Source organism: Pelodiscus sinensis, chromosome 16, assembly GCF_049634645.1.
Source record: "Pelodiscus sinensis isolate JC-2024 chromosome 16, ASM4963464v1, whole genome shotgun sequence".
Lineage (NCBI taxonomy): Eukaryota > Metazoa > Chordata > Testudines > Trionychidae > Pelodiscus > Pelodiscus sinensis.
The window spans coordinates 11,315,378-11,339,548 of NC_134726.1; positions in this window are offsets into that span (position 1 = coordinate 11,315,378).

The following is a 24,171-nucleotide window of genomic DNA, read 5'->3' on the forward strand; positions in this document are numbered from 1 at the left end:
GAATGTGGTTTATCCATCTGGAGTAATAAACACTTCAAGTTAAAATAAACCTAATAAAGGCAACTAATTGGACTTTTGTAGTTTGTTTGTTAGCTTCTTGAATAGTCCATAGTAAACTCAGAATGGAACAAGGTGAATCTGAAGGCATTAAATCTTGACTATTTCTTTTAAAAAGAATCTGCAGGTTCGCATTACCATTAAGTGTAACTTAATGGTGGTATCTGTTCATCCATGTGTAGTTAGGGACCTGTTTCTGTTCTGTCTTTGATAGGAGTTTTATAACCAATGTAGACAATTTTCTGTCAGCTGTAATGTATTGCAAACAGGATGTTGCCTTGGGAGTTTAAAATACTCAAATTAATGCATCCATATTAGTTTGTGACTAAGCTTATATATCAATAGTACCTACGTTCTGTAGTAAGCACATTAGAATTGTAGCCTTTTTTATAGGAGAGCAATTCTAATTGACTTAAATGATTAAACTTTGTAATTCATGTTGCTTACAGACCTCTTTAAATTTAAACCAAAGAGCATATTGATCAGTTTGTATTTAGCTACTGTGCAGAACATTTTATATTGATCTTTCTGGTCACTTGAGATATTTTTGAACGGGCATTTACATCAACAAGTCCTTGGACATATAGTTTAATTTTTAAAATTAATATTCAACTTTAAATTGGGCACAACTTGACACACATGAGGTTGTGTGTATAAAAAAAAAAAAAATTTGTGGTTAAAATCCAAACGTATTTTCATGATCAAAAGAAATCAAATGGAAAAGCCTCTTAACTCTCATACTGAAACAGTGAAAGTTAAACTTGCTTTATTGCTCCAGCTGAGAAGTGCAAAAATTGGAACTCACTTAAATTCATTTCTAATGTGGTATTTCCCTTACATAAGCAGCTGTATTTGGACAATTAGAAGTGGGACCGTGAAAGTGACAGTTGGCACCAAGTGAAGTTTGACTTCAGGCTGGTCACATTTCTTTTTTTGTTTTTGTTTTTTGTTTTCTTTTCTCCCGTTCTACTCAATTTCACTCTGGTAGTTTTTGGATGGTGGAGGGTCTCTAGTACAACCTTCAACAATTCATCACTGGATAATTCATACATCACTTTCCATTGGCTAGACCAGACAAAGAGCTAAGGTGACATGTCCTAGCATTTATAGACTGAGGCAGAAGAAAGGAGTGAACTGTAGACTTTGTGCTTAGGCAAGCACGTTGTCACAATTTTGCAGAACTCTTCTACATTCAACATTGGTGCTTTATGTTACCAGCTCCCTTCTTCCCCACCTTCAAATGTGTTGAGGGCCTAAATCAAGCAGAGCCTTACTGTGGGAGACAGCTGTAACTAAAAACTTGATATCAGAGCCCTGGTAATAACTTATTTATTATATGATTCTGTTTGGCAAGTGTGTGTGTGTGTGTATATATAATATGTCTGTTTTTCAGAACCCAAGATGTTTCTGCTTAGGTGCTAGGTTTCTGTTCACATACTGAGCTTTTCTACTCTTAAAAGTGGGGAAGTTGACACCACTAGAGGCTGACTTCTGTTCCCTTGATGTTTCAGTCCAGTAGGGGCAAACCTGAAATTTGTTGGGGGCAGAAAGGAGGAAAAAGATTTTCAGTCTGAGGTAGTATCTAAGACCACTTAATTCTAAAATCTGTGGCTGCGTCTAGACTGGCAAGTTTTTCCGCAAAAGCAGCTGCTTTTGCGGAAAATCTTGCCAGCTGTCTACACTGGCCGCTTGAATTTGCGCAAGAACACTGACGATCTGATGTAAGATTGTCAGTGTTCTTCTGCAAATACTATGATGCTCCTGTTCAGGGGAAAAAAGCCCTCTTGCGCAAATGTATTTGCGCAAGAGGGCCAATGTAGACAGCTCAGGACTGTTTTGCACAAAAAAGCCCCGATGGCGAAAATGGTGATCGGGGCTTTCTTGCGCAAAAAGTCGTTTTGTGCAAAAACGTCCGTGCCAATCTAGACGCTCTTTTCCGCAAATGCTTTTAACAGAAAACTTTTCCGTAAGCATTTGCAGAAAATCATGCCAGTCTAGTTGTAGCCCCCATGTTCAAATCTTCTTACACCACTTCCATGGTCTTTGCTTTTCAGGGGAAAAAGTATAATGGGTCACCATCAGATTTTTGATGAAGACTTTTATCGTAGAAGCTAAAACAAAAAACAGGACTATGTAGCACTGTAAAGACTAACAAGATGGTTTATTAGGTGATGAGCTTTCGTGGGCCAGACCCACTTCCTCAGATCAAATAGTGGAAGAAAATTGTCACAACCATATATACCAAAGGATATGATTAAAAAAAAACACATATGAAAAGGATACGAAAGCTCATCACCTAATAATCCATTTTGTTAGTCTTTAAAGTGCTACATAGTCCTGTTTTTTGTTTCAGCTACACCAGACTCACATGGCTACATTTCTATCACTATCTTAGAAGCTAGAGGTTCTGGATACTACTTAAACAAAAATATCTGTTGTATATATGTGTAGCAGAAACAAGCTGGGCCTTCAAGGAAAGAAGAATAGCATGACTGATTCTTTACTTTTTCCCTTTTTTGTTGGTACACAAATTTTCACTACTCCAGTTTCTCTAAGGTAGTCCCCATTATGCTAATTTTTCCTGAATCTATAACTCTGGGTTCTGTTCTTATAACTGGTGAAATGATACAAAACATTCATGTTTTAAGATTGCAGTGAAGCTGTTCCAAATTTTATGCTTTGTCAATAAGCTGTAAGTGTAATTGCATTTCTACCTCTGGTGGTAATTATGCATATCTGTGCTAGTCATGGAACACCACTAGTGTGTGGTGGTTTTGGTTTTGTTTTGGTTTTTGGCAGCCCATTTAAAATCAGAAGGTAAAAAGTACTCAACTCTATGTAATGTATATATCTTTGTTTACATGTTTGCTTATCAGTATTTGAACCTAATGCTCATGGAACTCTTAAAGCAAACTTATTAGTGACCATCTAATGCTGTGTATGAGACTGAGTAAAGGAAGACGGTTCCAGTAAATTAGATGGCCACCTCTCCACAGGCAACTGATGGGATACAGCTCTACCTATTTCTGAACTTAATGAGATACTTGAATTCAAGATCCGCTATGAGCAGAACCATTACCTAACCGAGTGATCCCCAACCTTTTGGGGCTGCCAGGTGCCTGGGGCCGTGCACGCACCGCTTCGGGGACCACTGACCTAACCCATCCAATACCCTTTTGCCCCAGCCCTCTCCAAAGTCTCGGCCTTTACATGTTTTTTGCAGATTGTTTGAAAGCCAGCATACTTCATGACCAGAGTGGGGCAAGTTTCAGAGAATTTTTTTTTTATGATTAGGGGGTTCCATCTTAAGGACCTCTGTGGTTGTGATGGTTGATGCTATGGATTGCTACATGAAAAGAAATTTTTCTCCCTTCATGTAAGGTGAGTTTCTTAGTTCTGTCCCTGTGCGTGCTCCACTTGAGGTGTTATGCTCAAAGCCAGAGATTTAAGTTAGCAGTGCCCAGTTGGGCATGCACAGCCCCAGTATTTTGCTGCCTCAGGCGGTTGGTTGATGCTGTGAGCCCAACCCCCCCCCCCATTTCCTTTTCTACCACCATTTGCTCTAGTTGGGGGGTATTCATCAGTGCTTCACTTCTACTTTTCTCTTTTGTTGCCTTGTTTGCCTGTTAATAGTCCTCCTTGAAGTACATCTCCATTCTCTCTTTCCCTGTTTTCTCACACCCCCCCCCCCCCCATCTCCTTACCTTTCCTCATAAGGACTTTTTTTCACGTACCCAGCAACTCCTACAGCTCTGTGTGTCTCCACAAACCTGAAGAGGCTAAGCTCCTTTTTATATGCTGTTACATGCTGGCTGTCAATTCCCCTCTCAGGTGGCCATTCAGCCTCTGGTTTCTCAGTGAGAGACACGTACAACAAAGGTGCCTGCACTGCCACACGAAAGGCAAAAGGTTTACAATTGAAGCTTCGTGTGAGGAAATCTTTGCCTGGAATCTGAGCCAGAGGTATGAAACCTGTGTTGTGGTCAGAAGTCATTGGTTTTGTGTTCTGGCAGGTATCTTGCTCTGTCAAATATTGATAACTGTTCAGATAGCATGTGTGTGCACGCCCCCTCCCTGCTGCACTGGCTCTGTGTAAATAGCCAATGTAGCAGATGCTGAGAGAAACCCCCACAGATTAGAAAATGTTAAGGTGCCAGGCCAGGTTTATTATAAACTAAGCATGGTCCTAATATTCAGCAGACACTACCAGACTACTAACCCCTATATGCCTGTTGCAGTGGACCAGCTGTCAGTGGTGGGACTTTTTCCCCTGCCCACTAGACCAGCCAAAGAGTTAAGGTGAGGTATCCCATCATTTATACGCTGGGACAAATAATCTGGGATCCACGATTTGTGCATCAGCTTACATATGTTTCATGTCCCATTTTGTTACTTTCCTCCTCAGACAAAGCATTCCTATTCAGCTATCAGTGTACTTTCACTCCTGATGTTTCAGGTAAAATATCACTGTTCATCACTTTTATCTAACCATTTTATTGTGTTCAATTGGGGCATCTACTGTCCTGCTGGAATGTGTTTTCATGTTCAGTGTGTGTTAGCATCAATATTATCAGCAAGCTCTGCTGAGTTTGTTTTGGAGATGCTGATTTGTAGGCAAACATCTGCTTTTTCCAGAGGCTAACTCATATAACTTCGGTTCAGGTTCATCATACAGCTCCTGGCCAGAAATCACTTACAGCTGTGTCACAAAGGTGTGTCTCCCGGCACAAAGCAGCCCACCCAAACTAAAGTAAAGAGGGAGATCATGTCCCCGACGTTGGAGTCCTCTAAGAAAAGGTGTTCCTCTTTGGCCAGGCACTCCCAGTACCTATAGGAAAGGCTGATGCACTGGGTCCTACCATTACCGCTTACTCCAAACAGAGGGAGCTCTGCTACAAAAGCAAAGGGGAAAATGAAACCCATGCCTCTACAAGAGTGGTGCTCAAACTTTTTCAGCAACATGCCCCCTTTTTTATTTTTGAGAAACCCCCGTGCCCCCTCCCCCCCAAAAAGCAACAAAACTTGGGGTGGGATTGATGGGGGGGGGGGGTGGCTGGGTTGCCTTGCACCCTCCCTGGAATGTCTTCACGCTCCCAGTTTGGGAACCCATGCTCTACAACAAACATTGAAGCTTTTCTCTATTCATGCTGTCACCTACTGTTAGTACTATGACTACAACACCCTCTATTGTTGTGTCCCCTTACTGCACCAGCACTGACCTAGGCTGCATCACAGTAACTCCTGCATCACAGAAATGTATCTTTCTCCTCGGTACCTCAGTCTTCCTTCCCTAGAATGACTGGTGCCTCCATAAAAAGGGCTCTTTTGCAGCCCAGCTCTCCACAGTTGCTACAGTGGAGAGGATGAGAGAGAAAAGGCTAGGACTTGGGTCTTGCTTTAACATTTCTCTTCTGTAATTAACCCTGTGACCCACGCATTGCTGCCCCATTGACATCTTAACAAATGTTGCAAATTAACATTTGTTCCTATGCCATTCTGGCAGCTGTGGACACAACACTAGTGAATACCCTGAACACAGCTAGTGCACAGCAACCACCTGTGCTGCTCTCACATACACCCCCATATTGTCTCTGAACAAGGGGGGTCACCAGACAAGAGAATTTTCAGGCTATGGCTATGCTGCAGAGAAAAGTTGGAAAAAGATACACAAATTGCAGTCCTTGGACACCCCCCACCATGCAGGAGCATTTCAGGCAGCTTTAGGATCTCTTCAAGAGATTGGAGGTTTCCCCATGACATTTTTTCTGGAAGAGGTCCAGGAATTGTATGACAAGCTAGTAGACATGCTACATCCACCCACTTCCTCTAACATCACCCTTCCCGTGAATGAGGTGATTATGGATCCTGTCAAATTACTCTGGCAAACCTCTGCTACGTTTCCATCTACCTGGAAAAGATCAAATAAGAAATATTACCCATCAGCCAAAGGCACTGAATTTCTTTTCTTACAAGCAGTGCCAAATTCCCTGGTTATAGAGGCAGTAAATGAAAGAAGCAAGCAATAACACTGTGGGAATACCCTGTATGAGACAGTGGAAATGTTTTGATCTGTTTGGTCACAAAGTATGCTTGACTGTGATGTTACAATTGAGAACTTTAAATTATCAGGCCCTATTAGCAAAATATGCTGTTAATGGCAAGCCTTTACGAGTTTATAAACTTTATTCCTGAAGACAAAAATGAACAGTACAAAGCCATCTTTTCGGAGGGTCCCCCTCATCAGTTCTGCAGCAAGATCTATAGCTATAGTGGTTGTTATGAGAGCTCTCTGGTGTCACTTGTCTGCCATTGCAAAGCCTGTGGGGTGCTTACTGGTACCAAGCTCTTTGCAGACAAGAATGACTCATTACATACATACTGAAAGACTTGAGCTACTATCAACAAATGACAACAAGCTATTTACCAAACTTAGCAATTCCAAGCCCTTCATATGCTAAGCACAACTGGTTCTGAGCAGCACACAGAAAACTCCAAGGAGAAGGCAGTCTGCCGCCTTGACTACTACTACCCAGTCCTAAACATCTGCATATTAGATATGAAGCCTTTTTTTGAAGTTCTTGAGTACCCTATTGCTCTCAATGCTGGCACCATCCCCCTATTGCAAACTGTTTGGTGATTCCCTACTCCTATTTTACCCCATCTGGTATTCTGTCACCAAGGACTGATGGGTATTGGAAATCATAAATCTGTAAGTGATCCATCCCTCTTACCTTCAAACCTCTTACCCATCCTCCTTCCCTCATCAGGAACCCTTCTCACAAAAGACATATTTTGCTAAGAGATGAACTATCTTGTATCCTTAAGAACTGTAGAACCCATATTGGCTGAGGGAAAGGGTTCTAGTCCCATTACTTTTTCATACAGAATAAGACAAGTGCTTGTAGACCTATTCTAGCCTTAAGTCAACTCAACAAATTTGTAAACCCACAAAGATGGTCACATTAAGCATTGTAATCCCAGCATTAGAGTGGGGGGATTGGCTCACAGTCCTCAATCTTCGGTATACACATTTTTATGTATCTATCCATTCATCTACCTGTTGTCTTGAAAGTTACTGCAACTTACAATAGCACAGGACCATTTTCAGTACAAGGTCCTGTTGGGTTTTCCACTGTACCGAGGGCATTTTCCAAAGTATTTGCTGTAATAGCACCCCCCACACACAAGGCATAATGTTAGAATAAAATTATTGTTCAGCTACCAGCCTGAGTGAGTGTGATCATAAACAATATGTTGTTAGCCAACCATTGAAGTTTTCACTGTATAGGACTGTGTGCTTTGTACAACAGCTGGCATAGTCAGCTCCTGATCTAGATCTGGACCTTGGAATAATTCTGTACTATAAGAAAAAATAAAGATGTCATGGGATCCTTTCATGTCCACATACAGCATGCACAACTGCCAGTTTAACTACTCTGAAAATTTTCTGTGTAGTGAGCTATGAGCATCTGTGATGGTTTAGATCAGGTGTTGGCAACTCACTAGGGAGCCAGATGTGTCACTTTTGAAGCTGGAACCTAGCCCCCCCCCCCCCTTTTGTCCCCAAGCAGCAGGAAGCCTGTGCTAGCACTAGAGCAGGCCTAGGCAAAACAATCTGGCTGGCAGAGGCAGCAGGAAGCCCCTAGGCAGACTCCCCTGCTTGCCCCATCCCTGCATGACTCAAACGGCTGCTGAGCTTTTTGTATTTCACAAACAGCCAGGAGAGGAGGAGGGAGTGGAGCTTCATGGTTGCTCCTGCCCTCGGCACAATCCCATTGGTCGGCTTCTGGCCAATGGAAACTGCCTGTTTCAAAAATAGGCACCTGTGAAGCACCAAGCCCCCTTCCCCTCAGGCTCTTATTCACAGAGCACATGGCTCTGCAGCCTGTGCTGGAGGCAGGGCAGGCTCCTGAGAACCATGCTGGGCTACTGACCTAGGCTGTGTCTACACTGGGCCACTTATTCCGGAAAATCATCTGCTTTTCTGGAATAAGCTGCGAGCTGTCTACACTGGCCCTTGAATTTCCGGAAAAGCAACGACGCTGTACTGTACAAAATCAGCCGCTATTCCAGAAAAACTATTCTGCTCCTGCTCGGACATAAGTCCTTATTCTGGAACACTGTTCTGGAAAATGGCCAGTGTAGACAGTCCAGTAGTCTTTTCTGGAAAAAAGCCCCGATCGCGAAAATGGCGATCAGGGCTCTTTTCTGGAAAAAGGGCTTTTCCGGGAAAAGCAGCCTGCCAATGTAGACGCTCCTTTTCCGGAAAAACTGAAAATGGAATAGTATTCAGTTTTAAGCAGTTCTGGAAATTAATGCCAGTGTAGACACAGCCCTAGAGTCTCACTGGTAAGTCTCCCAGCCGGAGCCTCCCTCTGGCACCTCAGCCCCTTTCCTTCCCCCCACCCCCAGCCCTCTGTTCCCCTACCCCGCATAACCCAAACCCTCTGTCCCACTCCTAAGACCATAATCTCTCCTAGACCCTGCACCCCAGTCTCCTGCCCCACATCAAAATCCCCTGCTGTCCTAGCTCACAATCCAAACTCTTGCTCCCCAGTCCCATGTCTTAGGTCACAACTGCTCCCTTTACCCAAACAAACTCAGTGACCATTGACCCAGAAAAGGTTTCCTACCCCTGCCATAAAGACAAGACTGCCAGATAGTTTCAACAGAAATACTGGACACACTTGACATTACATCACAATCTACATTACATCTTAGAAAATACTGGGCATTTTAAATTTTCTCATTTATATTTTCTCAATTTATTTCCCAAACAGAAAACTCAAATACTGGACTGTCCAGTTCAAAACTGCATACCTGGCAACCCTAAAGACAATGTTGAAGCCTTTTGTGTTGGACATAATGTTTTACTTGATTTCAAAATGAAGCCTGGCCAACAAGCCCGCAATTGGGGCCCAGCCCTTATATAGACACAGCCTCATAACATTCCTGCTCCTCCCACATGCACTAACCCTGAGCCTATTGTACACCTGAACTCCCTGCCCTGAGCCCTTCATACTCCACATCCCCAGACTCCTGCACCCTCACACTTCCCCAGCACCCTGCCATAATACTCCTGCACCCTCACACTTCCCAATCATGTAGAATAGTGGTAGAATGCCCACAAAACAGACATCAGACAGGATCACAAAGAAAAAACAGTTTCTTGCCATTTCAACCAGAAAGGACATTGTCTCAACGACTTGATTACCTGCATCCTGCTTCAAAGACCTTTTAAGACTTACTTCAAAGAGAATCCTCTGAACTGTCAGTCATGCTTAAATTTGACACTTTACACTCAAATTTGAATAAAGACGCTAATTCTTACCCATTACAAAGATAGCTTCCCCAATTATCACCTCTAATATCATTAGCTCACAGACATTTACCTCCTCCCCTCCCCCCCTTCCATCTCCCTTCTGTTGTCTTTTTCATATATGTTCATTTTTTTAATTTTATCCTTTGGTATGTATGGTTGTGACTATCTTCTTCCTCTATTTGATCTGAGGAAGTGGGTCTGGCCCATGAAAGCCCATCACCTATTAAACCATCTTCTTAGTCTTTAAAGTGCTACATAGTCCTGTTTTTTGTTACAACTTCCCAATCATACACCCAAACCCCTTCATACAGCCCAACCCAGATTCCTGCAACCCCCCATCCACAACCCCCTGCCATAAGATTGACAGAAGACAGCCTGAATGCATGCATGAAGTTGGATTTGACTACTTATGATGTAAACTTCAAATAAATACATGAAAAGATGTAGCAGCAGAATCTCATTAAAGTCTGAGTACAATGTTTGTTTTAAGCTATTAATCATGTCAATAATATGAAGTTGTATATTTTTAGTCATGCAAATGGGCATTCTGATATGACTCCTCGTTGACCACTTGTTCTGAATTTTTATGTAGTTTGGTTCTTTGGTTTGAAAAGTTTGCCAACCTATGGTTTAAATCATAGGGCTCGCCACCACCCATTCCTACTGGACCAGAAGCTCCGCTCTCCCTGGCGGAGGCACAGATTTGGGGTAACAGCCCCCTTGCAGAGCAACATAGATGCTGAACCAGCTCAGTTGTGGGACAGCACCCAGAAACATCGCCCCAAAAAGGACCAAACCCCCAAATAAATCCATCTTACTCTATATAAATTTTAGAGAAAATTCAAAAGGTCAGCCTCCTTTATCAATGAACAAGACACTGGGCTTGAGTCCAACCTCCTGCCCAAAGCAGGACCAACCCCAACTAAATCATCCCAGCCAGCGTGTTGTCAACCTAGGACTTAAAATCCCCTGGGATGGAGATTCTACCACCTCCCTAGGTAACCCATTCCACTGCTTCACCACCCTCCTAGTGAAAGTTTCTTTTTCGAGGAATGTCCCTGTGGATGCTCCTCCTTTAGGTGCTCCAGCTCTACTGTGCCTCTAGTCAGAGACTTGACAGCAGTGCCCCTCTGGTCAGCTGCGCATGCAGAACACCTGTGCACGACCATTGAAACCCCCTATTCCATGCGCATAGCCTACTCCCACCTCGGTTCCTTTCTGACTTGCTGGCTTTGCTCACAGCACATCTGTTGCCCTTAATCTAATTTCTGAATATGTTTAGATTTAGTGTTAACTGTTCAATGTAGTGCTATTTAGTTTAGATTAGCTGTTTTTATCTGGGGGAAAAAAGCAAACAAGAACAAGGAGGACTCCTTCCTTCCACTCATAAGAAATTGCGGTTACTACACCGTGGCCTGGGGATCCTGCAGTCAAGCGTTAAGGACTGTATACTGGGACATGCCAGGTTCCCCAGGATTCAAAAAGTGCAAAACCTGCAGTGTCAATATGGACATGGAGAGTGTGTCCACAGCCTTGGCTAGGGTCACAACACCGAACAGTGTGCCCACTGCCTGAAATTGACCAGCAGGACGAAAAGAGCCAGGGAGCGCCAACTCAAAATGCTGCAGCTGGAGAAGGCTTCAAGATCAGTCCAAGCCAGTCAAAATTTAGCCAAGCTTATGGCCCCTGGGGAGGCTTCTGACAAAGGGGCTCCTACCTGCTTCAGCTCCAAGGACTAGGACAGGGCTCAAGCGCCCAGGAAGAGGTCCTATTCCTCAGCAGAGTCTGAGTCCCTGCCAAGAAAGCCCTTGTCAGGGAAAGAGTCTGTCTGCATGCGCACTGCAGCTAAAGTGCAGGAGAAACGGAATGTGGCTGGTACCCATGAAAGCTGGGACCCCAAAGAGAAGGTCCGACCTTCCCTAAAACTGAGCCCGAAGCCAAAATACAGGAGCTCCACACCGGCACCGGTAAAAGCACCAACAGTGGCACCAGTGAGACCATGATCAGCACTAGCACCGAGTGCTTCAACACAAGCACCTACAGTGCCATTACCAGCTAAACACATGAGCGTGCTTAACAAACAGCTGGCACCGGCTCAAGCCTCAATGCCAGTGCTGACACTGCAAATGCCTCTGGTGCTCATCCTGCTTCCTCCCACTCCTGCTGCCTCAGTTTACCATCACAGCAGAGTTGATGGTGGTGTTGGTACCAGTGTCACCACTTTTTGGGACAGATGACACCCCAAATACCCACAGATTCAGTTTCTCTTCAACACCAGCTTCAGCACCACCTTTAATGAGTGACGACGACACATCTATACAGATGCATACTCTAAAAGTTTGTCACCCAAGCCAACACAGTGAGGGCAGCAGTGGCAACAATCACAATGGCTTCTACCACCCATACCAGCCAACTGGCCACATTGGGACACATGGGCGGCATACAGAGTTCAACAACCTCAGAAGCTGCAGCTACCACAGTTGCCCAAGCCTCAGTTCCCCCCTTCTCGCTCACCTGACCGTTCCTACTTCTCCAAGAACAAAGAGAAAGTCAACATCACAGGGGCAGAACGAACACTGGACCTATACACCTTTCATCCTTGTCACCTGATGACACAATCATGCCCCACCACCAAATGCAGAGGATGATTTTAAATCCTTTTGGGAACTTTTTAAATATGAGACCCAGCACAAGCTGACGAACATCCTGCATGCATCGCTACATGTCAAGCTGGCAATTTGCATAAATGAAGCACTCATGGATCCTGCCAAAACCATATGGCAGACATCAGCAACAACCCCACCATCTTGTTAAGATCTGATGACAAGTATTACATAGCCCCAAAAGGTGAACACTTCCTATTCTCACATCCCACACCAAACTCCCTAGTGGTTGAGACAGTCAACCAAAGACGCAAACAGCCAGCCATGTGCACAGTCCCCTACATCAAGGACTGGAAAAACCTGGACTTATTGGGCCTTCCTGGCTTACTCATCAGCCCGTTTGCAATTTGGAGCTGAATGCAAAGTGGCCCTCACAAAATGCACACACCACATATTCGATCCACTTGTAAATGTTATTGAAAACCTTCCTGATAATAAAAAAGAGCAATTCAAAGCCAGTATCAATGAATGAGCGTTGATCTCCAGAACAGCCCTACAGGCCGCCTTAGATTCAGCAGACATGGCCTCAAAGTCCTTAACATCAGCAATTGTCATGAGGCGCACTTCATGGCTCCAGCTTTCCTCCTTCCCAATGGAGGTCCAGTCCACAGTTGAAGATCTATTGTTCAAAGGCACAAAGCTTTTTGTTGAATCCACCAACACCTCACTCCATACATTGAAAGACTCACAAGCCACATTGTAGACCTTAGACATAGATGTGCCTATGAACAAGAGAAAATGGAAGAACTTTCACGCAGAGATATAAACCCACCCTGTTTAACCAACAGCCAAGACACTACAACAACATCAACCAAGCCAGAACAGGTGCAGACAGGCCTCTGATCAGGCAACTGCACAACAATCCTCAACATCCCATCAGGCATTTTGAAGGGTTGGTTGAAGGTCAGACAGCACCGAGATTTTCAAGGCAGCAATCCAAGCCCTGTACAACATTTGGCAGCAGACTAGCTGCATTTTATCCAGTGTGGTGGACCATCACCACGGACAAGTGGGTACTGGAGATAATCAAAACGGGTTACTGCATCCCATTCGTTACCATTCTCCATGTCCCTCTTCAGGGACCCCTCTCGTGAGTATGTGCTCAAATAAGAGACATAACACCTCCTACAATTAGGAGCTGTAGAAGAAGTTCCATCAGAAGACAGAGGGAAGGGATTCTACTCCCACTACTTCCTCACCACCAAGAAGTCAGGAGGTTGGAGACCGATTTTTAGATCTCTGAAGACTCAATCACTTCGTTATCAATGGTTCAAGATGGCAACCCTAGCCACCATCATTCCTGCCTTGGGAAAGAGAGCTTGGCTGTCCGCCCTCGACCTTCAGGATGCATATTTTCATATCTCAATACATCCGTCCCACAAACTTTTCCTATGATTTACCTGTTTCCAATACAAAATGTTGGCTTTTGGGCTCTCAGCAGCGCCAACGGTATTCTCAAAGGGTATGTCTACACTACCACCCTAGTTCGAACTAGGGTGGTAGTGTAGACATACCCAAAGGTACTGGCAATGGTGGCTGCCCACATAAGGAAAGGGGACATCACCATATTCCCATACCTCCACGATTGCCTGCTAAAAGGCCCCATGGAACGTGACACAGAGCAGGCAATAGCAACCACCAGAACATTATTCAACACTCTGGGCCTACAAATCTGGCAAGTGTGTGCTCATTCCCACTCAGAATATAGGATTCATAGGAATGCAATTGGACCGCAAGAAAGCGGTAGCATCACTACCAGAGCACAGGTTCTCAGCTATCAAGGACCTAGTATCCCTGGCATAACCCAGCCCATCTAAAACAGTATGTCACTGCCTACAACTACTGGGACACATGGCAGCAGCCACGGTGGGGGTACCACACACTCGGTTGCACATGAGACCATTGCAGGCCTGGTTAAGGACAGTGTGTAGACCCCACACGCACCATAACAACAAATGTCTTACCATGCCAAGCAGAATAAAGTCCACACTCATGGGGTAGACACTACACCACAGTGTGTGCAGAAGGATCCCCTTCCAGTAACCACCTGCAATGCTAGCAATCATGACGGATGCCTCGTTAATGGGCTGAGGAGCCTACTTGGGCAAACACATGGTCTAAGCCTGGACAAGGAGGAGGCAAACATGCATAAATCTACTCAAACTCAGGACAGTGCACAATGTTTGCATTCAGTTTCTGACACTGATTTGGAACAAAGCAATCCAGATCTAACGGACAATGACACAACAATGTATTATAACAATCATTAAGGGCGAGCTTGATCTTACCAGTTACGTTGGAAGCGGGTGAAACTGCGGGAGTGGTACATCCTAAGAAATATAACACTTATAGCAACCTATCTCCCAGGTAAGGACAATGTCCTGGCAGGCAGTCTCAGCAGAAACTTTCTCATACAAGCATGGGTATGTCTACACTACCCCGCTAGTTCGAACTAGGAGGGTAATGTAGGCATACCGCACTTGCAAATGAAGCCCGGGATTTGAATTTCCCAGGCTTCATTTGCATAAACTGGGTGCCGCCATTTTAAAATCCCAGCTCGTTTGAACCCCGTGCCGCGCGGCTACACGCGGCACGAACTAGGTAGTTCGGACTAGGCTTCCTCGTCTGAACTACCATTACTCCTCGTGGAATGAGGAGTAATGGTAGTTCGGACTAGGAAGCCTAGTCCGAACTACCTAGTTCGTGCCACGTGTAGCCGCGCGGCACGGGGTTCGAACGAGCCGGGATTTAAAAATGGCGGCGCCCAGTTTATGCAAATGAAACCTGGGAAATTCAAATCCCAGGCTTCATTTTCAAGTGCGGTATGCCTATATTACCCCCCTAGCTCGAACTAGGAGGGTAGTGTAGACATACCCCATGAGTGGGAGATCAACTCCACAGTATTAGCCATCTATTACAAAAGTGGGGTTTTCTGCTGGTAGACCTCTTTGCCATCCACAACTACAAGAGGTGGGGGTATTACTGTTCCAGAGTGGGCATGGGTTCCCAATCCTTGGGGGGATGCATTCAGCATAAAATGGGAAGGACCACTCCGGTACACATTCTTACCTTTCCCGCTGATCCAATGCACTGTCCTGAAAATCAAGCAGGACAAAGCCAAAGTCATAGCCCAGAATGGCCCAGGCAAACGTGGTTATCCTTACCTGGTACAGATGAGTGTATATCCACCATCCTGCCTCACTCCAGTCTGATCTCTGCTCACACAGCAGAATGGGCAGATGCACCACACATACACTACACTCTCCATCTTCATGTATGAATCATGACTGGTTGATGCCTGCAGAAGTGGAGTACCCCCAAGGAAGTGCAGCAACTCCTTGTGAATTGTCACAGGCCTGCAACTAGAAAAACATACAAACAAAAATGGCATAAATTTCACCTTTGTCATGGAGCTGTTTTCTCTTTTTCAGGCTCCGGTGATTAAGTTACTCATGAAAAGATGCCTAGGCAAAAGAGTTCATTATAGTCATATGCTAAATGCTAGATTTTTTTTTTTTGGTAACACTTCGTACTGCCAGAGATGGAAAGGAATGCCTGATAAAGTAAACATAGAATTCTAACATCAAAATGCTTAAAATTTCTCTTCTAATTTCACACTTTCAAATGGAGTCTCATTCAATTCCATTTCAAATGTGGGCAATATATTAATGGCTTATTTTGGGCCTAGCTTTTCTTCAGTCATAACTATGGGGCCCGTTATTCCTCACTGACAGTGTATCTGGCAATTATATCCAGTGGTTACATAGAAAAGTGCTATTCAAGCACTGGTGTATATTTGAAGTCCTGTGACATGTAAGAGATTAAGATTTATTAAGACATAAGATTTTGTGAGTAAAATGCACTTCAACAGATGAATTAGAGTGGATTTTTCAGAAGCATGGGTATATATGTATAACAACAAAATAAAGAGCATGCTTGTATAAATGAGGCTAATCAAATCAGGGAGGAAGTGGCTTATTTACAGCAGTTGTGGAAATAGGGATATGAAGAGAGGGGTAATTGCCTTTGTAGTTAACCAGTTAAGATCCTTATTTAATCCTAACTTGATAGTATTGAATTTGCAAATTAATTCCAGTTCACCTGTCTCCCTTTTTAATCAGGTTTTGAAATTCTTTTGTAGAAGAATGGCTACTTTTAAATCCATTACTGAAAGTCCAGGGAGGTTAAAATGTTCCCCTACAGGTTTGTATAGGTTATAATTCTTGTTGTCTGATATGTATCCATTTGTCCTTTGGCATAGACTGATCTGGTTTGGCCACTGTTTTACCCATGAAAATTTATGCTCTAATAAATCTGTTAGTATCTAAGGGTATGTCTACACTACAGCACTAATTCGAACTAACTTAATTTGAATTAGTTAATTCGAACTAAGCAAATTTGAACTAGTGCATCTAGACCTAAAAACTAGTTTGAATTAGCGTCTTGCTAATTTAAACTAACATGTCCACATTGAGTGGACCCTGAACCGAAGTTAAGGCTGGCCGGAAGCAGTGCCGGCAGGGCATCAGGTTAGGACTTAGAGCGTGGAGCTGCTGTCTCAGGCTAGCCCAGGGCTGTGCTTAAAGGGACCTGACCCCCACCCCGGACAGACAGTTCTCAGGGTTCCCCGCTTGCTTGTCTACCTCGATGAAGGACAGCAAAAAAGTCCTGACTTGGAGTGCCCTGAATGCCCACACTCGGCACATCACAGCACTCAGCCATCAGCCAGGCTGCACTTGCTGCAGGCTGCCATCTGGGGGGATCAATCAGGGGGCTGCAGAAGAGCTTCCACCCCGAGGAGCCCGCAGAGCCACCCATGGGGGGCTCGTACCCCATTCCTCCCTCACCTCCTTCCACTTACCCCTCCCTAACCCCTCTTCCTGATGTACAAAATAAAGAACACGTGTGTTCAAAAATAGAAACTCTCTTTCTTCTTCGGGTAGTCCCCGTGGGTGCTCCACGTCTGGTGTCGGGCTGGTCCCGGCGCCGCGAATCGGAGCTTGCCATAGCTGTAATCGACCGGGTCGCGCATGCGCGAGTAGCGTTCGCGCCTTTGAACAGCCGCGCGCGACCCGGTCCCCGCCAGTTCCTCTCATCCGCCCCTGGTCGCGGACGGAGTTCTTCTTGTCTTCTCTCTACCTCAGAGAAACGTAAAAAAAAAAAAAAAAAAAAAATTATTAATTAACAGTGCCATTTAAACAAAAGGGAAAAAACTGAGTAACCGGACGTAATTAATCTTAAAACCGGCTGTTCAAACCGCGGCTCCAGTCACTTTCGCCGCAGCCTTAGTCCCACCGGCTTACTTTAAAAAAAAAAAGTAATAACAAATAAATAAAATAAAATAAATAATAGAGATATACAAAATATACAGAGAAAATAAAACCAACAAGGAAACGGGAACAGAATATCACTCGCAGAGAGGAGCGCGGGACAAGCCCTCTCAGTCCTTTAAAATGCCGGGCTCTCCCGGCTTCAAGAAATGTTCTGTGTGCAGGGACTCTATGCTGCTCTCGGACGGCCACTCTGCCTGTGTCTGCTGCCTCGGGGAGGCACATATTCCCCAAAAGTGTGGGCACTGTGCCAAACTCACATCCAGAGCTCGTAAGGAACGGGAAAGGCGGCTGAAGGAAATTTTATTCGATAAGGCATTGATGCCTTCTACTTCGGCAGGATCCTCTGCCTCGGACCCTACTCTGGAGAAGCGGAGGGCTCCTTCCCCAAAGGCACCTTCTCCGAGCAGGAAGAGAGCCTCTCCCGCAAAGTCCCCGCCAATAGCCCCACAGCCGCGGGGCACCGCAGGAGGTAAGCCGGGTGCCTCTGGTTCCAGGGCAGCCCGTGCACCAGCAGGAAAAAAGCCGCCGCGGCCGCAGCCGGCACCGCAGGAGCCCCTTAAAGGGCCAGCTCCGTCGGCACCCACGCTCCCGGTGCCGACCACTCCAGCCTCCTCACGCATTTCTCCTCGCAGGGAGCTGTCCTCAGCACCGTGCGCACTGGGAAAGCAGCCTGCAGACCAAATGCCTGCCTCTTCACATTCTATTGAATCTACAACCCTGCAGCCTTCCTCTCAGGAACAGCTCCCACCTCAGGCTTCTAGGGCACCATCCAACTCAGATGCTCGGGTGCTTTCTCTCTCACCCTCTCCGGAGGCATCTTCTCGCACTTTGGGTCGTAGGAAGAGTTGCAATCGCAGGGTGTCATCATCACCACCATAGGGAGCATAGTTGTTCGCATCACAGGTGCTCTAGATCTCGATCTCCTTCCAGACATTCCGCGTACTCATCACAGCGTTTGTACTATGATAGGCATGGCAGCGCTAGAGCATCTAAGCACTCATCACCTGCACACTCTGCTCGGCATGGCTCACATTATCATGACCGTTACTATGACGAATTTTCGCGCTGTAGTCAGTCACGATCTCGCTGTAGGTCACCATGCTCTTGTCGCTCAATAAGTCCAGGTTCCACACATTCTGGACGGCAGAGACAGCCTTCCCGGAGACCCGTGCCGTCCCCACGATCCCCGACTCCTAGGTCACAGCAATCAGACCTGGAGGAGGGACAACTTTCTGAGTCAGAACCAGACAAGTCTCCTAATGCTAATTCTTCAGTATCTTCGGCTGTCAAAGCTATAACTCCGAACGAGTCGTCACTCCCTGATGATCTAAAGGAATTCCAGGATCTGTTTCGCCGTGTAGCACAATCGCAAGAGGTGCAGATTACTGAGACCCAAGGAAAACAACATAAGTTGTTCAAAAATTTGCATCCGAAGCAACAGAGAAGGATCGCCCTACCGATAGATGAAGCCATTATGGAGGTGGCCGAGGATATCTGGCAGACGCCAACCTCAGTGCCACCTACTAACAAAAGAGTGGACAAAAAGTATTTCGTACCATCAAAAAGCCTGGATTTTCTTTTCAATCACCCCCAGCCTAATTCGTTAATCGTCGATGCAGTCCGCCATAAGGCAAAGACTTCGCACTTTAAGAATTCCCTTCCGGACAAGGATTCTAAAAAGCTGGATTCATTCGGCCGTAAGGTCTATTCTTCCTCAACCTTACTCCTTCGCATCGCTAACTATGCTGCGCTCCTATCAAACCATAATTTTGATAACTATTCCAAGCTTCCTGAACTAATGCAATATCTTCCGGACAGTAAGAAACATCTTCTGAAAGCTGTAGTTCAAGAGGGATTCGCGGCATGCAGAACATCTCTACAAATCGCTGCTGATGTGGCGGACACCGCGGCGCGAGCCATGGCTTCAGGCATCGCTATGCGTTGGGCCTCCTGGCTGTTGTCAGCGGGAGCTCCTAGGGAGTTACAAACCAAGGTCGAGGACCTGCCCTTTGATAAGCAAAAGCTGTTTGCCTCCTCAACCGATGAAATTTTACACTCGGGGAAGGATTCACGTACTACCCTCGGAACTCTGGGTATGTACACACCACCTTTCAGACAAAGGAGATACTATCCGTTCCAAAGGAGGTATGACTATTCCTCGTATAGGCAACAGCAGCGCGCACCTGAACAACCCAAATTTCGACAGCGCCCGCAACGCAAACGCCAACAACAGCAAAATCGTCCACCAACCAGACCTGCTCCTAGGCAGCAGGTTTGACTCACATGCAAAGGTCGCGAACATGCCTCCAGTGGTCAGTATACAGAAGCGCGTTTCCAACACATTCAACCACCGGCTGAAGCCCTACATACATCAATGGGCCAGCATTACATCGGACCGATGGGTCCTAGAATTAATAACATCAGGCCTCTTGATTCCATTCATTTCAGTTCCCCCCACTACCCCCCCTACCTTGGCTCTGATTGTGAACCCGTCTCATGAGAACGTTCTTCGAGAAGAAATCCTCCACCTCTTAAACATAGGTGCCATAGAACGGGTCCCGAAGGAGTTTCACGGAAAAGGGTTCTACTCCAGGTACTTCCTGGTTCCCAAGAAGTCAGGGGCGTGGAGGCCAATCCTCGACCTAAGAGGTCTAAATCGCTTCATCCGCAAACAGCGCTTCAAAATGACCACGCTGGTCAAGATCATGCCAGCACTAAACAAAGGAGACTGGTTCGCAGTCCTAGATCTGCAGGACGCTTATTTCCACATTTCAATTCACGTGGCACACAGGCGATTTCTACGGTTTGTGGTAGGAAACGACCACTTCCAGTTCAAGGTACTCCCGTTCGGCCTTATATCGGCACCGAGGGTGTTCTCCAAGACACTAGCGGTGGTAGCGGCACATCTATGCAGGATAGGAGTCGCAATTTTTCCTTACCTGGACGATTGTCTGATCAAGGGGCGCACATGCGTGGAGACCTCCCACATGGTGAAGGTCACTCTAGCTCTATTCAAGTCTCTCGGCCTTGTTGTAAACACAGAAAAATCCCGACTGCAACCAACGCAGATCCTTACTTTCATAGGAGCGTGGCTAAACTCTCTCGAAGAATGAGTGCATTTGCCGGTAGAGCGTTTCCAGGTCATAAAGGACCTGGTGATAACGATTTTGCAGTCTCCTATGCTACCAGTCCGCGTATACCTGCAGCTCCTGGGTCATATGGCGGCTACTACGATTATCGTGCGGCACGCAAGACTAAATTTAAGGTGCCTACAACATTGGCTGGCCACCGTGTACAATCCCGCCAGGCACAGCGTCCGCAAAACGGTGGTGATACCCATGCAGGTCAAACAGTCCCTCCACTGGTGGACCGATCCCAGCAACATGTTAGTAGGGGTTCCGTTTCACGCTCCGCAACCAGCAAGAGAGATAACCATGGACGCGTCTCTCACGGGTTGGGGCGCTCACATGGGTACCGAAAAGGCACAAGGCCGATGGTCCCCAGCGGAGATGTTGTTGCACATCAACCTCCTCGAGCTGCGGGCAATATTTCACGCATGCAGACGGTTCAAACAGCACATAAGAGGCACAACAAGGATTCTAACAGACAACATCGTAGCAATGTATTATGTGAACAGACAAGGCGGTGCTCGCTCCAGATCCCTTTGTGCAGAGGCAGTTCGACTATGGAAGTGGTGCACTCGAAACGACATTTTTCTCGTCGCTGCATACTTACCCGGTGCAGAAAACACTATCGCAGATGCTCTAAGCAGACATTTTTACCAGGACCACGAGTGGGAAATTCGTGCGGACGTCCTCAGGCCCCTTTTTCACCGCTGGTCAACCGGCCATAGACCTCTTTGCCACAAGGACCAACGCGAAATGCAAAGCTTACTGCTCCAGAGCGGGAGTGGACATGCACTCTCTGGGAGATGCGTTTCTTCTTCACTGGGGAACATCACGGTTATATGCTTTCCCTCCTGTTGTGCTCATTCCCAGGGTGCTAGAGAAGGTTGTCATGGACAGGGCACGAGTGCTGATCATAGCCCCGGCTTGGCCCAGGCAACCGTGGTATTCGACCCTCCTGCAGCTCTCGACTCGGATACCGTACTGATTCCCTCATCTACCGGACTTACTGTCGCAACAGAAGGGCTCTCTTCTCCATCCGAGGCTGGACACCCTTCACTTAACAGCCTGGATGATAGATGGTTCAGCACGTCCGAGATGCTTTGCTCGGACCAGGTAAAGCGCATCTTGCTCTATAGTAGGAAAGAATCGACTAGAAAGACCTATCTCTCAAAATGGTCGAGATTCACTCGTTGGTGCGCTCCTAAAGACCTCGATCCCTTTCTTTCACCACTTAATGTCATATTGGACTATATTCTCCAGCTGCAGACGGATGGGCTATCCATATCATCACTTAGAGTTCATGCAGCGGCAATTGCAGCCTTCCACATGCCCATCGAAGGGAAGTCAGTTTTTTCCCATCCTATAGTGGCAAGATTCTTTAAAGGCCTCGTTAACCTTAATCCACCAGTTAGGCCCCCGCCACCTGCGTGGAGTCTTGACTTGGTCCTCGATGTTTTAACAAAAACCCCGTTTGAACCTCTAGCAACCGCTCCGTTGCCTCACCTCACAATGAAAGTACTTTTTCTCCTCGCTATAACGTTGGCACGTAGGGTGAGTGAGCTCGCAGCACTGATGTCATCACCCCCATATACAGTTTTTTCTAAGGAGGCTGTAACATTGAGATCACATCCAGCTTTTCTGCCGAAGGTCTGTACCAACTTTCACATCAATGAACCGATCGTTCTGACATGCTTTTACCCAAAACCTCACACGTCAAGACGGGACACTCTTTTGCACACTCTAGACGTCCGCAGGGCTCTAGCCTTCTACATAGCTAGAACCCGTGCTTTTAGGAAAACGGATCGTCTGATTGTCTCCACCCTGGGACACTCTAAAGGTCAAGCCTTATCTGCCCAGCGTATCTCGAAGATCATCGTTTCTTGTATTACTACCTGCTACAGCATGGCTAAGAAACCGCTTCTATCACACCCTAGAGCCCATTTGACACGAGCGATGGCTACGTCAACGGCCTTTGTCAGAGGAGTATCTTTACGCAACATATGCCGTGCTGCTACATGGTCTTCCAACACGACGTTTGCAAGGCATTACGCAATAGTGCAGCGCTTGGCTTCTGATTCGGCCCTAGCCTCAGCGGTGTTGCCAAGCCACAATACTAGTGATTCTGTAGCCCACGTTTAGTGGATTACTGCTCTGGAGTCACCAGACATGGAGCACCCACGGGGACTACCCGAAGAAGAAGAAGAGGTTACTCACCTTCGGTGCAGTAACGATGGTTCTTCGAGGTGTGTCCCCGTGGGTGCTCCACGACCCGCCCTCCTCCCCGCTACGGAATCTTCTTTATTATCTTTTTCAGATGGCGGTGAGAGGAACTGGCAGGGACCGGGTCGCGCGCGGCTGTTCAAAGGCGCGAACGCTACTCGCGCATGCGCGACCCGGTCGATTACAGCTATGGCAAGCTCCGATTCGCGGCGCCGGGACCAGCCCGACACCAGACGTGGAGCACCCACGGGGACACACCTCGAAGAACCATCATTACTGCACCGAAGGTGAGTAACCTCTTCTTATTTAACAAAACGGGGGGGGGGGGGATTAGCCTCTGGGGAGACTGGGAAAAGGAGGTGGGAGAGGGGAAGAGAGAGGGTGGGAGAAGGGAGGGGGAAACCTGGGACGAGGGAGCTGGAAGGGGGAAGCCAGGGGAAGAAGGAGGAGGGGAAGTATCAAACTATGGTACGCCATATCTTCAGTACTGTGTACAGGAATGATCTCCTCACCCCAGAAAAGATGTTTTTGCCTTGGAAAGGGTTCCGAAAAGGGCAACTAAAATGATGAGGGGTTTGGAACAGGTCCCATATGAAGAGAGGCTACAGGGACTGGGACTTTTCAGCTTAGAAAAGAGGAGACTGAGGGGGGATATGATAGAGGTCTATAAAATCATGAGTGGTGTGGAGAGGGTGCATAAAGAAAAGTTCTTCATTAGTTCCCATAATAGAAGGACTAGAGGACACCAAATGAAATGAATGGGTAGCAGGCTTCAAACCAATAAAAGAAAATTCTTCACAAAGCAAATAGTCAACCTGTGGAACTTGCTACAGGAGGCTGTGAAGGCTAGAACTATAACAGAGTTTAAAGAGAAGTTAGATAAAGTCATGGTGGTTGGGTCCATGGAGTGGTATTAGCCAGGGTGTAGAAATGGTGTCCCTGGCCTCTGTTTGTGGAAGGCTGGAGATGGGTGGCATGAGACAAATGGCTTAGTCATTGTCTTTGGTCCATCCCCTCCAGGGTACCTAGTGTTGGCCGCTGTCGACAGGCTACTGAGCTAGGTGGACCTTTGGTCGGATCCAGTATGGCCATTCTTATGTTCTAAGCTCAGGGTCGGGGGTCTCACTGGACCACCTTGATTTTCATTGAAACCTACTCCTGGGTTTGCATGTGGCCTTTGGTGGCCAGGCTGGCAGCTATCTTGCCCTAGATGGCCACTTTCCTGTGCCTAGTGCGGAGGTCGTGGATGTTGGAGGCCTCCCCCCAAACGTGAATGAGGTCCACGATCTACGCACTAGACCAGGCGGGCGCCCGCCTCTTGTGGCCCCGGGCAGGCCCCTGGGAGCCGCCAGCCTGGTCCCGGGAAGAGGAGGAGGGCTGGGTGATAGCGGGTGGCTGGCTCATGCTGTTCCAGCTGCAGGGTCTGCTGGCTGCGTGCTGGCAGGCTT